The sequence below is a fragment of the Lepeophtheirus salmonis genome, chromosome 5 (genome assembly GCF_016086655.4).
Source record: "Lepeophtheirus salmonis chromosome 5, UVic_Lsal_1.4, whole genome shotgun sequence".
Lineage (NCBI taxonomy): Eukaryota > Metazoa > Arthropoda > Copepoda > Siphonostomatoida > Caligidae > Lepeophtheirus > Lepeophtheirus salmonis.
Window position 1 is genome coordinate 15125314 of NC_052135.2, and position 17298 is coordinate 15142611.

General features: G+C 29.9%; 1 long non-coding RNA gene across 1 annotated transcript; it reads right to left on the reverse strand.

Annotated features, from left to right (window-relative positions):
- Positions 1-770: 770 nt before the first annotated feature.
- LOC121118577 (uncharacterized) lies at positions 771-3978 on the reverse strand. Its single transcript, XR_005864500.2, has 3 exons — positions 2076-3978; positions 1144-1801; positions 771-1091 (listed from the first exon to the last, which is right to left on the reverse strand). It is a non-coding gene; the product is annotated as an uncharacterized lncRNA (long non-coding RNA).
- Between the last annotated feature and the right edge of the window lie 13320 nt (positions 3979-17298).

Sequence of the window (17298 nt, forward strand, 5' to 3'; positions counted from 1 at the left end):
ATTGATAAAGTGGCTTGATCATAACGACCTTAAGGACGGTTTTTATTTAAGAATATATTTTATATCGACAATATGGCTAAAAAGAATACTTGGGATATAATTTTTCTCCCATAAATATCAGCAGGGATTGTTCATTCAGTTTATTAGACTATAAGCAACTTTAAAATTCGTGGAAATGTTGCTAGAAAGTCGGGCCAAGGAAGAAAAAAGAATATTTGTACAAAGTAGAAGGAGAGCTAGGGACAAGAGTATGCCAGCAACACCATGAATAGGATCATAAAAGTGGTCTTTAGAGCTAAATCAGGGGTTAGAAGGAAAACACATTTTACAAAATACAATACAAAGTTTAAAAGGCTCGCCAGACAAAATATCTCCTCAGTATGATGTAAACAAAACCCACCTGTGATGTTGTTTCCTGACGAGAGCTCAGAGGTAGACAGAGTCATCAACTACAGGACACACATATACAATATATAACCACCAATATGTCTGATGAGGTACATAACCAAATCAAATACACTTCTAAACCCCAAAGATTTCCCTCAAGGGGTATTTCACCATAAATTTTCTTTTGCTCCTATTTCGGCCATGTTGTCGATAGAAAACATATCCTTAAATACAAACAGACCTCTCAAGCTACAGCATTATCACACAACCCCATGAATAAAAAAACTTGCTTCCACTTACAAAACTATTTGAATTTAAATATGGAACATGGGGTACAAAGGTAATAGATAAAAAAAGCACAATCTGTAATGAGGACTAAGAAATAATCTTCTATTTTTTTGTTCATTTCCAGCTTAAAATATATTTGGGGAAAGTAACTTTTATATTTATATATTTTCAAATTAGTATAACTTTTACGTTACTAACATAAGTCATATTATTTTTATTATTATTTTGAAAAAAAAGAAAAAACTAACAACTACATATTTCTTTCTTGGGCTAATTTTATATTTTCTGTTCATTTTTTTCTTTCTTTCCTTTTTCTAATAAGAAATGGTTGTTCCATTGACAAAGGAAAAGCATTTGACAATAATAATAAATTCTTCTTTTTCTTTTCTCTTTCTTGTTCTTATTATTTGGATCAGCTAAAAGAAATATATAAAGAGTACAAAATTAACTTACAAATATCATTATTACTTTATAGACATAGATATGTATGTATTAGTGTTGGCTTTCGATTTGAAAATCCTAGATTCATCTGAGACCTTCATGATTTAAAGTGAACCGAAGATGTTATGTCCTACAATAAAAGTTGGACTGGATTTATCTCATTTAAAATTTGGTCTGGACTAATTTTATAGATCATAAGTAGAGTAACTTTTTTTAGTATTACCCCAAAAAAACTTGTATCAAATTAATTTACACAAACTAGTAAAGGGGCTACTGCAGTATTATATGTTTTTTTTTGTGTAGTTGTTCCCTCTACTTGAGCTATTGATCAAGTCAAGAAGCGATCTTTGGAATTGCATCTTGGATCTTTGGAAAGTTTTGTGTCTTCACCCTGTGGATCCTATTTGTACAACTCATAAATCAAGATGGTGGAGAAAATCAGTACATAGATTGATAGCCAAATATTCATCCACGATTTGAAAGCCATTAAATTTAGGTCTACGGTCTGGATCAAAATATCGGTCTAAATCGCTATAGAAAAATCATTGAATACCAAATTCGATCTTGGACCGAGTCCCAACACTAGTATGTAGTACTAAATTATTATTTTTATTTAGTTGGTTGCAAGATTGTTTTCGTGTCTTTTTTGAAAGACAAAACTTTCTTCTTCTTTATAATCAAGTCCCTATAAACGATAAATAATAATAAAAAAAATAGACAAAAAAAAAAAAAAGAGGGGGGATATCACTAATATATATGTACATCTTATTATATCCACAGGTATCTATTATTATAAAGAGAATATAAAACCCTTCAATTGACTGCACTTAGTGCCTATCACCATAGAAACTAATGTCATTACAAATTGAAAGTTTCAGCAAGAATATTCTAAGTCTATTTATAAAAAATATGTACCGTATAATGATTGTACATATATACCGAGAATACTATCAATATACATAAGGGAATCCGTTGGAAGAGTTGTTAGTTTTTTCTATGTTACCCAGAGCTAGTTTGACTTATACGAGATTTATTTGAAAAGTCCGTGCAAAGTCTGAGATATGGCAGGACTTGAATCATCGAGGTTGTAATTAGTTAGTAGCATCTCTTGGAAGAAACCACACCAGCTTTCAGCCAAATCGGTAAATATCTTTCTGTTTGGCATTCGTTTGAATCGAGCATCGGTCTTCACCTTTCTTATTATCTAAATTATCAATAATTATTTAAGTAAAAATTATAACAAGTGATTCAATTTTTTTCTTCGGAATATTATTGTAATCTATATTCACGCAGCCTCGCCAGCTATTTATATTTAACTATTTTAATATATATTAAAAACTAAATTGACCAAAAATCAATGAAAATCGACCTTGTTTACATACTATTTTTTTAAAACTAATATAAAGTCTATTCGATAACTTCGCTTCGGATTCACAGCACAGGAAAAATAAATATAAAGACAATTTATATTTACTTTTATTTTCATCTATTTAGTTCTTTCAAGTCGAAAACTGGCACTGAATCGTAGTGATACTCTAAAAACTTGTTTTTTTTTAAACATTTAAAGGCCAAATCGATATCCGTTGAACGTTTCAATGGTCCTATTCGTGCTTTACCGCTTAAATAATAATAATGAATCTGGGTTTCAGCCTGCAAGCGCTCCAAGATCTTTATTTTGTTGCAAAGTGTTATTTACTAATATTACATAAATAAAAAGTGGGTTTGCTTAACATATGTAAAAAGATTACATTACAGTAGAAGAAAAAAGTGTCATTGCGTTTTGTGTTGGTGGCAATCTTTGATTCAGTATGACAATGGCAAAAAAGGTCAATCAAAACGATTTCCATTTGACGTTCGTGATTGATACAAAGAATACAGCCATATATACATTTTCTGTACATCAATAAGAATAATTAATGTTTGCAAATAATCGAGTCATGAATGTTAAATAAGTCAGTGTTTTAATTTGTTCTCTTTTGATCACATAACTTAATATTATAATTTGTAGGTGATGCAAAATGAATTGAGTACAACAGAGATTCATAAATACCCTTTCTACATTGCTTTCCTCATTGGTTGATAAGAAGAAGGAAGTTTGAAAAACTCTTGAGCAGTAATTCTTTGTGAAATTATACTATGTCAATATTATGTAGTAATTACATCTTATATCTTCATTTAATGTACAAGGTAGCGTAGCAAAACGTGGATTGTTAATTAATGTTTATTTTCTCCTTACAATGAAAAGGTTGAGTAATTTTTTTATATATATATTCTGTTTCCACCGTCCTTTTTACACAACAAACTATAGTTACTAATCATTTAGTTATTTCATCATCATGACCGAACAACAAACAAAAAGGCAGTGCATCTCAAATCTTCTGATGCTGGAGTTGAAGTGATGGAGATTACGCACTTTGTTAAGTGTTCTAGGAGCCTGGTTTTTAAGTCGGCCAAGATGAAAAAAAATTAAGTAAACCTCTCAAAGATGTCAAGAAGTGGAGGGCATAATTTAAAGATGGATACGAACTTTTATCAAGTTTGGAGGAAGATCTCAGAAAGTCGATGAATCGCCTCACCAACGACCTCTCTGTGGGTCATTGGATCATCAGAGGGCTATAAAGTACAACTTGGGATTCGTTTCTTTCACAAACGACCCCACAGAGGGCATGAAAGCAAGTTGCTCCAGACGTGCAAAAAAATCTTCACAAGGATCAAGGGAAAATGGGCGAATTGTGAAAATTTTCTTGTTCAAATAGAATTTCACAGTTGATCAATTCCATAACGCCGAATGACCGCTGGCTTGCATAAATAAAAGAAGAGGTCAAGGGATTTAGCACACCAAATATCCTGCCCCAAAACGGTCCTCGGTGTTTTGGCCTCTGATGGAAAGAAGATGCCTCCGTTTTTTTTCAAGGCCGGACAGAAAATCGGCCAGGGGTCCAACTACATGGTGTGGTTAGGTACACCATCTTGACATGGCTGAAGACCAACTACCCGGAGGGTAACTACGCATGGACTCAGGAGGGCGTTCCTTATCGCACGTGCACCATGTGCCAAAAGTTCTGCGTAGATAATATGGCTTGATTCTTGTCCGTCCAATCATATATGGCCCCTTCTTCACCAGATTTGAACCCACTGGACTTTTCTATATGGGGCAATTTGGAGAGGGAAACCAACAGGACCTGACATCCAAATGTGGACTCAATGTTGTTATCAACTCCTGCATAGCCTTCAGGCGACGTATAAAGACTGTGATTGATAATGAAGGTGGCCATATTGAGTAAAAAAAGTTTTGCAGAAACCTTGTTTACATGTATTTTTAAACTTTTTTTTTTTTGCCGATTATTAAAAATTTAAAATTATTGATGAATTTCTAAATCCATCTGTCGATTCCATGTTTTGCTGCCCTACCCTGTATAGATGTGGAAAATATCTTTATATGTCGAACAAAACATTCTTGTACATACATTAAATAATAGCACTTTAAAGGCATTGCGATTAATTATGAGGATAACTTATGCAGCATTTTTGTGTGAGCCCCCTTACTAATGGAATTTTATATAGTATGTAAAATGTACATACATTTTAGTAACATAAATATAAAAAGTCAATTGAGAATTGATATTTTGTGGCAATAAAAGCATTGCACATAAGGGGTTGAACTCCAATTAGGAATGTGAAGTGCTTGCAAGTTTTAGTACTGACACAGCTCTCAAGTTTTGAATTGGATTGGGTGCAATTTTTTTATGTGACGTCATTCAACTGGTATCTAATGTATTTAAATAAGCTCTGATAAATGAAAAATAAAAGTTATTTATTGACTTCAGATAAAATGCACTTGTTGCTTATTTTGAGACCACCTTTCGGAAGGGGTTGAGTGGCTCACATTTGAAACATTGGGAAATTAAATCAGTCTTTTATACCATTGATAAGAGTTCATTTGCCTGAGAAAATACGATATGTGGCGTGAAAAATATAAGAATTTTCCATTTTTAAAAGAACCCTTTTAAAAAATTTAAAATATTTGATCAATCAACATAAAATAAATCTTTAAAAAAAATCAAGAATAGGAGAAAGTTCTAATATATATATATTTTTTTAAATTCATTTTTCACATTCAGCCCAATATTTCATAGACATATTTGAGTCATCTATATACTTTGTATTCATATTTTTGAGATGTGTGAAGATACCTAATATTTTAGCAATAGTTTAGAACCTTCATTTGATTTAAGAGACTTTTATTCTCCCCAATATGGTCCTTTCAAATAAAGTCTATCAATTTATCATATTTTTATAGTGACAATCAATTTTTTTACTTTTAGTGCTGTTGGCGGTACTTTCAAAGGGTCAATATAAATAACTTGTAAATAGAAATCGGGGGATAATTTGTCAAAAAATACAACGACACTTCATTTTGAGGAAAATTGATCAAGTTTGATTTTGTGTTAACAAGCCACATATGTATGATATATGTTCAGATAAACTAAAAAATGAGTAAGGTTGTTTTTTATTTAAAATAAAAGTTATCACAAATGATTAGGTAAAAAATATACCAAAGAAAAAAAAAACAGCATAAAAAAGGTCATTTGTCGTAAAAATTCAGAAGGTACATATCAAATTAGTTCAAAATTGATGTATTTAGATACTAACAATTTTTTTATTAAATAATCTACTTCTTTTTTGTTAAAAAGGAGGGTTTTATTTTATTTTTTGAATGACCTTTTTAGAGCCCCTTTTCCTAGATTTTTTTGTTCAGGCTTTAATTTAAATAGATTTTTTTTTCAAGGTACATTTTTTTAACGTTACTTTAATTTGTTAGATGGAGTTGAACTGATTAAGTATAACTAAACATTATAGTTTTACAATTACTCCAACTAATCTAGGAATCTTGTATGAAGTCCATATATATATATAGTATATTTCTTTCTCTAGGAATCACCTGGGCGCGAACTTACGCACATTTAGATCAAGAGAATAATTTCTCCCGAGTGCGTTCTCCATGACCTACGGCGATTTCACACATTGTACATTTTCAAAAGGCCTTTCAAATTTGTTTTTAATTTCAAATTCAAATATTGTTTTTCCGATATTAAAAGTGATACTATTCATTCTATATCTATAAGTGCTGCGTCAACATAAAAACAATCTTTAACAAAATCCAGAAAATGAAAAATAGTGATTTTTTTTTATTTACTTTATATACACAGGGCAATATTTCATAGACATATTTTAGTCGATTATAGGCTCTTAATTCAATTTTTTTTAAACTTTAGCTATAGATAAGAACCTTTATTTGATTTAAAATACATATATTAGCCCTGATATTGCTTTTTGAATAAAATCTATCAATTCATTTAATTGCGACGCACCCTAAGAATCAATCGAAATAATTTGTTCATAAAAATAGACGATAAACCGTCGAAGAATATAAATGTAATCTACACACAATTTTGAGAAAAATCAGTGAAATCGACGGAGCTGATGAACGACGTGCTCGGGAACAAATATTCGCTTTCACTCAATGTGTATCGTTTCGCGCCCCGGTCATTCCTAGAGAAATAAATATCCTTTATGTATATGGAGTTAACACAAGATTCCTAGGTTAGATGGAGTAAATTTAATACTACAATGTTTACTTATACTTAATTAGTGCAACTCCATCTAACCAATTAAATTAACATTTAAAAAAATCCCTCTAAGTTGTTTTTAGGTTGACAAGCGACATATACTATACTTTTATTCAATTAAGTGTGAACATAATTTCAAAAAATTCGTAATTCCAAAGTTTCTTGTGGAGCATTCACAAACCACGCGGCACTTAGGGAATTGAAGGTTTAGTTTTGAACCTTTATTTGAGTAAGAAACTTATAATGAACACTATATTGCCTTCAGAAAAAAGAATCTGTCAATTTCCAAATCTTTTATTATGTTGCCGATCGGTTTTGGCATTTTCACATGCAATTTACTATGGCCCAGAGGATTAATAAGAATAATTTATTCATGGAAATGGACTATAGTTCTTCGACGAATAGTGATGTAATTCACACTCAATTTTGAGAAAAAGCATGTCAAGCTTGCTTTTCTGTGGACGGGCCATATATATATCATACCAATATTTGTCCCTGCAGGGAATATCAGTAAGGCTTTGAAAATATTTTAGGACGTTACTTAGATAAATTTGTCAGCATATTTACATATGTGGAATTCGTTTTGGTTGAAGGAACACTCCTCCCTCTCAAATGTCATTGATTCATTGGGTTAGAAGAAAAATATGTCTAATATAAATGGTAATTCTTCTTCAAGTTTCTCAATAAATCATTACACTGATATTTCCTCAACTTACTCCCCTATTAGAGCATTTATAGGAGTTGTAAATCCTCAATAAAATGCTATTGTTTACTTATGGAAAAAATCAAAACTTCCGTCTTTAAAAAAAGAATAACAATAAAGTTTTATTATTTGACTCGTATAACAAATATGTATGATCCAAAAAAACTGTTTCTAAATACAAAAGGAAGAAGTTATGACAGGTATATGCTCATGTTATGAGACAAGCCTTTCCAAAGGTATTAAAATCATTTTGAAAAGTTCATATGAAATAAGAGAAGTTTGTCATTTTGCAAAACTTTATTTCTTTTTTTAAATATACAATTTATTATTTTACGGGCGTTAATAAATGTATGTTATTTAGGGTGTTTTTTTTTATCTCGACATTTGACGAATTTCAATAGTGGCTAGTGCAGAAAGTTGTCATGTGGCAAGAAAATGAACTATGTAAAATTTCATCAAACTTTGAAAAAATGCCTAAATTCTTTATTTACTTGATAAAGATTAAAATACATCATTGTTCTTTATTTTGCATAAAATCATATTTTGATTTGCTAACGCATAAAAATATTTATCAACTATATTCCCTAAAGGGATACTATGGAAGAAAAGAGAGAAAATCGTAAATAAAGCAACTTTGAACATAGTAGCATTTTTTCCTCAAAAATTTTAATATTTGAATTTTTTTCAAAAAGTTTCATACTTGATATTTTGATTTACTTTTCAATTTTTTTTCCAAAAAAGTTAATATTTGAAATTTAATATTAAATTAAATTAATAGATCGGTATTTTTTTTTTAAAGTTGCAAATAATTTAATATTTGTTGAAATTTTAACAGAAAAAAAGTTATTTTTTTATGAATGATTTTTTAATTGTTTTTCGAAAAATTTAATATTTGAAATTTTGTGAATAAGATTTTTGAATGTTTTTGAAGAAAAAATATACAAAATAAATAATAATAACAATCTTGCAGACGCCCTTGAGTAAGTACAATGGAATGGGAAAAATTCGGAATAAAGTATTTGAAAATATTTTTAATTTACATTTTATTCGTCTAACTTGATGATTTGAAAGGAACAACATAAAACAATCATTTCACTTTCTTTCTTTTTGATATTTTCCAGATTTTTAAATAAAAATGCCACCTTTTTTGGCGGTTTGCAAGATATTTTCTTGTTAAGATGAATAAAATGCAAAATAAAAAAAATCCTCTGATACCAGATTCCGAACTTTTGCCATACGTACACGTATTTTAAACTTTCTAGTTTGAAAATGTCTTCAACTTAAGCATATTTATCATTCTGGACTACAAAAAGCTCACTTTTAAATTCATACACAAAATCTGCCAATATAAGAGCCTCTTGATCCTAATGTTACGGCGAGATGTCAATTTCCCCCCTTCGAAGTATATATTTTGTCATTATTTTTATACAAAGTAGTAGTTGTATGTTCATTCTACTATCAATTGGCTGATTTGAATCAAATGTTCACTCTTGATTTTCTTCAATATATTTCTTTATAGTACTCTACGTTTTTTGTCTGGTGTAGTCACTTTATAACCAATTAAAACGTTTGTAGAAAAAGCTGGGGTAACTTGTATGGATAAATTAAATTTAATTACTTGTAGAGCAAAGATAGGAGGTTCAATTCGATTTTGAATATGATTTTTTGACTAAAATCTTCGTCCAATAAGATTATTTCTCAAAATATGTCTGTTTTTTTTTTAATTAATTTTTCTCCGGCCCACTTTTCGAATTTAGAATGGGCTTTACATGCTGTCAAATGAAACCTGCTAATATTCTATGGAGGTATTCTAAAATCGTTATTAGCATATAGTCATTTTTGAGGAATGCCTTTCCTTTCCATATTTTATTAACATTAATTAAACTATCATTAATAATTATTTAAAAACTGGTGTCAATATTAAATAGATCATAAAATGTCGTATTTTGATTAATTCCAAAAGATAGTTTTTGTAGTCAAAATGAAGAATATGCATAATAAGATTTCATATTTGGCATAAACGAACCAAATGAATTAAGGCAAATTAGAACAATGTTATTGAAAGGTATACTTATAATCTACAATACTCAATTTAATAAAACACTGAGATCTCAATTCAATTTCATGATTTATAAGGAACAACATAAAACAATCATTTCACTTTCTTTTTTTTATATTTTCCAGATTTTTAAATAAAATTGCCACCTTTTTTGGCGGTTTGCAAGATATTTTCTTGTTTAAATCAATAAAATGCAAAATAAAAAAAATCCTCTGATACCAGATTCCGAACTTTTGCCATACGTACACGTATTTTAATCTTTCTAGTTTGAAAATGTAAAAAAAAAAAACCGAGGATCATTAAAATTTAGAACAATGATAGGGATATTCACAAACCGCGTAGCCACTAAGGAGGGGAAGGCAGTAAGGCTTTAAACCACATCCATCCTCCTTTAAATTTAGAGGGTATAAATTTAAAAGCATGTATACCTTAATAAAATGACAATAATGACCTCATAGAAATCCGGGCACAAAAATTGAAAAAGGATCGACTTCTTACTTTTATGAACAAAGAGTCTACTTTTCTTTAAAAAAGACCATAAGAAAACCTTAAAAAAGTTCAATTTAAAAAGTAATTATTTAATAAAAAATAATCTGCTAAATATAGTAAAAAAAGAACACTTTAAAATACTATATTTGTCTTCTAATAAAAGGTCAAAAAAGGTCCCTGTACTTTGTTTTCTAACTTCTTTTTTTTTTGAGAGGGGGATAATAAAAAAATATGCGCTAAAGAAGTAAAGAAATTATCGCTGCAAGTTTTCATAGGGGGACGTAAGAATTATACAGAAAAACAACCACGTGATTTATGAATGACCCAATAGGTTATTTTCTTTTACAACAACTTATTTACTATATAACAACTTTTCGGCACTAGTCATAATCAAAGTAAGAAAAAAAAGTATGAAACAAACCACCCTAATGACTATACATATACAAGAGAAAAATGCAAATGAGTTGACAATAGAGCAGGCATGTATTACCAACACGGGCATAAGAAGAAGAAAAAATACCTTATAAAATATATTTAGCTTGAAATTTCTATGATAACTTATTTTAAGTATCACTACATGTAAATGGATTTACCTAATTTTCATATGTAGTGTATAAATAACAGCATACTATTGTTTTTAAAAAAATAAATAAAAATGTATATTTACCATAGATAAATATAGATGGCTTCAGGGCACTGGTGTCATGTAAGTTCAAGTCAACTGTTGATCCCTCTGCTTTATGATATATACTTCATGGCGTTATCTCGCAAACATAGAAAAAATACATTGGGTTTTTTGGCTTGTCAGCTGAAAAATGTTGCTGCTTCTTTTCTTCTAATTAATTTTCTGAATGTTGATTGTTGGAATTAGAATGAGCTCCTTTTCAATTGTGAACAATTCTCTCCAATTATTGAATAACTACCATTTTATTTTGGGCCTTTTTTTCTGTTTCTTTTCGAAGGCAAGGTTGCATGATACAATGAAGGTAAGGACGTCACTTATACTTATATAAAAAAAAACCGAGAGACAAATAAAAGTGTATCTATATACATATTGCAAAGGCTATCTGTCACAGCATTACCCCGCTAATACAAAAATACAATATTTATTTTTGTGTTAGCTGTCATAATAACTAATCATAACTACTCTTTTTATAAAATATTACTAAGAAATATTATAGTACAGTAAGGAATAAAACACTATGTAGATTTTAATAATATATAATTTATTTTAAAAATGGTGAAGATATGATATGAAAGTGATAGTCTATGATTATATAGGATATAAATAGAAGTTGGTATGATTGACTTATTTAGGTAACAACCTGATGATTTATCTGTTTCTTTTTGGAAGAAAGGTTGCGTTGTACAATAAAGATAACGACGTGCTGCTTTCATTTTTTATCTAAGAAATAACATATATTAACGAAACCTCGGAGGCGTTTTGCATGTAGGCTCAAACGTGCGCTCCATATTAAAAAAAAAGTATTTATAGATTTGTTGAAAACAGTATGTATAAATAAATGAACTCTTGCAGGCGTTTAGGTCAACTCATATTGTATACAATCCTATAAAATATGATTTGAGGACACATTTTTAACAACGAGTATGTGTAGCAAAATCATATTTTCAAAAAAATTAATATTTTTGAGAGACAAACCTAAGCCCCCCTCTAAAAAAATATAATCCTGCGGATGCCCCTTTGCATATTTACATACAACATTCAAATTGTGTACATATAGTACTAATGTTTACAAACATACATATGTTCGTATGTACATATGAATGCACTGATTAAAAATAAGCAAATGAAATTGATTGAAAATATCGATTATCAACACCAGAATTTGCATAAGCATTAATCCAAAATTATATCCATATACAAATATATGCATGTACATCTTTTATCGATACACCAAACAACGAGATGTAATCAAATAACTTATATGGTTATATATTTGTACTATAAATAAATATGTACTTATTCGATTATAAACATGATTATATTAATAGATTTTACTTGATTAAAAGTATTTGTTTTTGATTTCTATAATTTCATTAAAGGATTACTTGAATATCTATTTGTGAAAATCAACTTTAAACTATGTATATCTGCCTACTAGTGCTGCGCAAATTTTGTCAGGCTCTATATTTTCAAGCCAGAATTTCAACACCAATCAGTAGGTTCATCAGTTGGTAGTTGAATTTTTTTTCAACCGTTTATATGTCATATTTTTTACTAAACAAAAGTGTCCCCATTCCAAAGGTTCTAATTTTCATAAAATAAGTTAAAAACTGAAGCAAATCCATCCTTTTTCATACATTCTATACATTCAATTTTGCACGCATATTTTCAAACAAAGAAAATAAAACCTCTGAATTTGTTGAGAGAACCATTTTTTCTGGGTAAGTAACATTGAACGTAAGGTTAAGAGTGGGAGGTTCTGTCATTTCTATAACAAGTTGGTATATAAATTGTGGGAGTGTACACTGTAACATTATACTAAAAAATGGTTATGACTTACAAGTGAAAAGGTTTAGCGGCAATTTTGGAAAGTAAAATTCTAAATTTTAATTAAATACAAAATATGTAATTCATATGTATTCGATAAGTAATAAGGCAAAAAATAATGCCATATGTGCTTTGTCAATTTTTGTATAGAACTCATCACTACTGCATACATAGTTTTAAAAGATGTATGAAGTCCGATTCGAGTCACAAGTCAACTCAAAATGACTCGAGTCACAACGTTAAAATAATTTCGTTCTAAGACTCGAAACTGACTTGATGACATCATATGAGTACATTGCCTAATCAAAGAAGAAGAGGAATTAGTTTCTCTCCAGCTCTGTCTGTCACTCACTGGTCTACTTGTGTAAGTAAGTCCCAAGATGACTGATCCTCAATCCCACTGGTACTTAAAAATAACTTGGTGACTCTAATAATTCAAAGAATGTGTTTGGAGGAGAGCGGCTTATCTTTTATTAGATCAACTGCAAATAGTCTTGAGAGGAAATAAATAAACATATTTCCTACCCCGTATATAGCAGTGATATAAGCAGAAAATATTCTCATCATGTCCATCCTTGATTTTACTCCGAGTTCAACTGTTACTTACACTTATAACTCCCGAGCAAACCCTCATTGTTACTCTTCGTCTTTCAAGAACACATGCACTCACTATTACTTCATAATTAGATGCTCTGTCATTATGAAATAAGTAATATTGACACCAGCTTTGAAAAATTAAAAATCATGTTCTTTGTTTCTTCCCTATTCAATGTATCAGAATATTTGGCATTCTTGGAGATGAATGGTCCCGTATTTTTTTATGAAGAAGGCGAGAGAAAGCAACAGACATAAAATAGAAAAAGAAATTAGAAAGAGAAACCTCCCTTCCTCCTCACACACAGTCATATTAATAAAAGGGATAATATTAATATCCTTGCTTCCAATTCCGCCATGGAGGAAATGTAACGGATCCAGTTTGGCAGGAGGAGTACATTCATTCCATGTATACAGTTTGGGAATTGCAACGACATTCAGATATTCTAATAGAATTCTACAGGAGTTAAGATGTAGCTTATATATTATTTTTTTTTATATACATAATCAGTTAACAGTCCCCAATAACTATTTATATGTAATTTCACAGCCAAAAATATCGAGAACAAAGTCGTTCATTATGTTTAAGAGTCTTGAATAAGCTTGCACTTGCTTTCAAAAGACAAAAAAGAATCACAAGTAATAAAAAAAAGATTGAGTTGAGGGATTTCTGATATATTTACACTGGAGAAATCTTATCAATGAAATAGTTGTCTTAGAGTAAGAGACAAAGCAGAGTTGACTTGAGGAGGAATTGAATCAATAACTTCAATGAAGATGCAGTGAATGGAGGATGAGAACTCTTCATGTTCCTCACTTTCACTCGATTATTATGTATTTTATGGAAATTCATAGATCTTATAGAAGATTTGGTGGAATTTAAGTATAGAAACAATGATTAACGAGGTCAAAAGTCACTATTACAGACCTTGAGGTGAAATGATATAGGCACAAGGAACGATCCTTCTATTAAGGGAGATGAGATCCACTGAGGCTTGTACAAAGTGGTGAAATCCTTTAAACAAAAAATGAGGTTGAAGATAGGATATCCAAATGGATTAATATAAGCTTGTAGGAAAGGGAAAGATGGGTGAATGCGGATCCATGCATCCGAATCCATCGTACAAAAAATCCATCTAAATGGCCATGAATGAAATGACTTTCCAACCAATTCCAATTATTCTCTCATCTAACTTCTTTCTTTATGCTGAAGTAAAAGGACTGCAGTCATAAATCATTTACCCGAAAAAAATTTCTTGTAACAGTTGACTCAATCTTGTCTCCACTCTCCATTACTTTTCCCTAGTAGTCCTTGTCCTAGCTTATCCCACTTTTCATAGTTCATACACCTTTGCACCTCCCCATTTAGTGTATCAGAATATTTTTTTTCGTTTCTTATTTAAAATATTATGTTATTGAATATATGATGAATTTTCTCACTATTTTCATAAGATCAGAATAGTTTTGTAAAATGTCTTCAACAAATAGTTCTATACGTATGTAATAAAATAGCCCAAACTTTTTTTTGCTATATATGTGGTCGTTACACATTAATAGGTCCAAGTGTTAGTGTTACAAATAATTTAACCAAGAAAACTTACTACGAATATTTTAAAATCCAGATGGAAAATCAATATAAGTCGTAGGCACTTCACAAAGTGTGCAATTCTTGTAGACTAGTTTTAAGTCAATGGACCATTGGATATTGTTTGATGTATCTATGGTTTGGCAAGAACCAAAAGATCCTTCTTCCGATAAAAAATAAAAATATTCAAATATACCCCGAATTTGATTAAAAAACATTTTCTTATCATTTATACTTACTTTAACAATTTTATTTTATAAAAAATGTCAATAAAATTGATGGACAAATTATATTTTTTATTTTCTAGAAAATCACAGGTTGAAATAATAAATATAACAAATATTCAGAAATTGGTAAATTACTAAAAAGAATAGCTTTCAATTGAAGCAATCACAAAAAATGTACAAAATAAATTAATGGAATCTTTGAGATTTCCTAATTACACGTTATACGTGATCCACTTGAAAGTTTACGGATAAGATTGTGTTTTGTGCATAAATTAGTGAGATCAAATCAAATAAAATATTTACTATATTATTTGCAAATATCATAAGGTATAGACTAGTGTTCTATATTTAACATAGCTCAAGATCCAATCAGAAATCAATTAAAACCCTAATAGAAAGTATACCGAGTGGTCCATTCATATCTGAACACTTTGAGTTTTAAGCTTCAACAAGATATAATTTATTAATTAACGATAAAATTTGATGGTTCTCTGAGATTTCTCTTAATCATTAATGTAGCAGCCATTAGCGGCAATGATGGCTTCCAGATGGGGGTCGAAGGCATGGCACGCTCCAAAAAATGAAAGGGAAAGAGATTTAAAATCAATTTGTAATTAGACAAATAATATTCCAGAATGTGAAATTAATTATTCGTCGTTTAACAATTTATCTCTATCTTTGAAAACAAGTCTTTGAGTCAAATATGTCATTTTTATTCAAAAAATATTAGTAACCACAATGTAACATGGTGATTATATTACACCAAAAAATCATTCAGGTCGAGATTAAATCTCTTTTAATACAAAAAACCACAAAAATAAACTAATTTTATTTAAGAAAAGAAGTAACTATATTAGACAAATAAAATAAAAAATAAAATATTTACTGTTTTATGGGATCCAGTCTGATCAAATTAAGCCAATAGCTAAGTTAAAAATGTAAATTACTTTTGCAGATTTATTAATAAATTAGGATCAGTCATAAATATATATAAATAAAAAGGATCTATCACAACAAAACATGTAGATGTGAAATTTGTATTGTTATCGTCATATAAAATTATCAATTTGTTTCAAAAAAATATAAAGCATATTTTTAAAAGGTCAAAATTTTCAATTAAAAAAGTTTTTTTAATTATTATTACAACACCGACTAATATGCATTAATATAAATATTTAAGACACCATTTATATTCCCTCCCCCCTTCCTCCGACGTAAGAAAAACGAAGGAGATAAAAGAAAAGAAGAACAGGAGGGAAAGCTGATAAGCGAGCGCTCATCCCTTCCTTTTAGAAATTCCGGTTGATCGTAGATAGTATGTAAACATAAGAATACTATTATTTTAAAACCCACAATTAGTATAAAGTGGGAAAACATATATACACAAAACACTTTCACAACATTTTTTCCGACCATCCATCCATCCTTTCTTATACATATTCGTCCGTCTATTCTCCGATCCAAGCTTGGCTCCCCTATCTGTGAAGTATCCAAGATTACGTCTCAATTGCTTCATATTTTTCTCAAAACCGCCTGGGATCCCCTTCCCTCTGCACAGGATCGCGTAGAGTATTGACAGAATGCTTACTACCAAACTCTCAATTTTTTTGCAGTTCGCACGCCCGCTTGACGTCGTTATGAACCAGTCTAGGACGTTTTGTTTCGCCCAGTACTCTGCAAGAATATTCCTCTATACGGCCTCCCTAAATTCTTGAATCCTTGAGCACTTGTAAACATGTGTCTGCTTATCTCGGTTTCTAATCCACAGAAGGACCAACTCCTCTTCATTGCATCTGAGAGTTACTTATTTAGAAATAATAAGGAGGTGGGCATTCGATACCAGAACCATTTCAATTAAAATTCTGTTTCTCTTCTAAAAAAATTATTTTTCAAATTAGGCATTCATAAAAAAAAACTTCTTCCCCAAAAACTTAAATCCAGTGGACGCCCCTGATTAGGATCTAAGTTTACTTATTTTAAATAAGCAAATTCAAAATAATATGGTACTTTTGGTACCAAATTTTTAAGGTTTTTGGCTTTCTATTTTTACGTTTATTGTTTCATAGCGTGAATCAATTTGTCTCTCAGATACCCTTTTAATTCAAACACTATTATATCATTGGATATTTAATAATTAACTTTATTTAACCTTTAAACTAACAATAAAGAATCATATATTCATATATAAAAAGACGACTAAAGAATGTTATCTTATCCTTGAGTTTCAGAAGATTATTAGTTAACATAAAACAATTATACCGAGATTGTAAATTTAAAAAATGAGTGTGCTCAGGCTCTTTCAAATTGCATTTTTTTTTTTTAATATCTGAAACAACTTTGTTGCCATTTTGAATAGATATTAATGTGGTTATGCATCAGAGAA